Consider the following 594-nt stretch of genomic DNA (forward strand, 5'->3'; position numbering starts at 1 on the left):
GGATGCGGAGTTGGATCGGCGCTGGTTGGGAACCCTCGGGGAACGAAGGCGGACGGCGGCCAGCCGGCGCCGACGAACCCGTCGGGGAGGGGGCTGGTGGCAGGCGCGATCGGCACTATTGCTGACTGCCGGGAGGGAAGCTGCGCCCCGGCCGAGTCAGACTCAGCCGTTGCGGCCCCCCCGAGCCCGCAGCGCGTAGCGCGGAAGCCATACGCCCCCCCGATGCGGAGCGACAGACGCCCCCGCGACCGCGGTTGGTCGGGAAGGCTTTTCGGATAGAGGTCGGACGGTGTGTGTGGACGGCTTCCCGTGGTGCCGCCGCTATCAAGCCGGAGGGTTTGAGAAACGACATTCGCGGAAGGACCGGCGCGGCCGGCGGACGCTCGCACGCGCGGCGCCCGACACTCAGCCGCTCGCTCGGCCTCCGTGGATCGTGGCTAGGTGGGATGGATGCCAAACCGGGTCGTCTCGGTCTCGCCGCAGTACGGTCGCGCCGGGGCCTGCGGGGCGGCGCGGGGAGCGCACGCTCACGCGGCGGCCGGGGCGCTAGAGTGCGACCCGCAGTGGGTAGGAACCGTCCACCCGACGTCGGAC

This window comes from Syngnathus leptorhynchus, unplaced genomic scaffold (assembly GCF_054491065.1).
Source record: "Syngnathus leptorhynchus isolate UIUO unplaced genomic scaffold, UIUO_Slep HiC_scaffold_149, whole genome shotgun sequence".
NCBI classification, from domain to species: domain Eukaryota; kingdom Metazoa; phylum Chordata; class Actinopteri; order Syngnathiformes; family Syngnathidae; genus Syngnathus; species Syngnathus leptorhynchus.